Source organism: Formica exsecta, unplaced genomic scaffold, assembly GCF_003651465.1.
Source record: "Formica exsecta isolate Colony F162 unplaced genomic scaffold, ASM365146v1 scaffold1205, whole genome shotgun sequence".
Lineage (NCBI taxonomy): Eukaryota > Metazoa > Arthropoda > Insecta > Hymenoptera > Formicidae > Formica > Formica exsecta.
The window spans coordinates 1-735 of NW_021848542.1; the positions used below are offsets into that span (position 1 = coordinate 1).

Below are 735 nucleotides of genomic sequence, written 5' to 3' on the forward strand. Positions count from 1 at the left end.
TCTGTTCACTCGACTCTAGGACACGCATCGTCTAGCGTGTGTCTAGAGGCAAGTAGGTTACGCTCTCCCGCTGACTCTTCCTTTATTTGAGTCTGGACGTAACACATTTATTGACTTATACACAACCAACTGTCAATCATACAACACAAGCATTCTGTTCCATTGATACAACACATTCATTATCTTACACACAACCATTAACTACTAATCACACAACACAAGCACCTTTCATGCATGATAAATCACAATCATTATCCCACGCACAAAACTTTCATCATACAACGCAAACATTTACACACGAACCACATGCGTCTGTTACTCATACATACACACACACACACACACACACAACATATTGGTAACAGATTAAATACACCATATAATACTCAGTTACAGACTTCCAAACACCTGGCCGATTGAAATTCGTCGCCTGCCAAGGCCTGCACCATCATCATCACGAGCTCCAGGAACAGGAGAATTTTATGATATGAGACCAGAAATTCAGTGAGTATACATTAAACAAAGAAATTTTTATAATCGAAATATATGTATGTTATATTCATATACATGTTAATAAATGTTTACAGAGCAATACATGGAAGAATACATCATCTAGCTTTGGAAATGCAGTAAGTTTTAAACGTATTACATACATAAATATACTAAGGACGAGAGCACAGCCATATGCATAAACACAACCATAAGTATAAGGAAATTGATTGATCCATAAGCATA

At 36.7% G+C, this 735-nt stretch overlaps 1 long non-coding RNA gene across 1 annotated transcript; it reads left to right on the forward strand.

Moving 5' to 3' along the window:
• Positions 1-339: 339 nt before the first annotated feature.
• Positions 340-629, forward strand: LOC115244284. Its single transcript, XR_003885357.1, has 2 exons — positions 340-504; positions 588-629. It is a non-coding gene; the product is annotated as an uncharacterized LOC115244284 (long non-coding RNA).
• Positions 630-735: the final 106 nt, after the last annotated feature.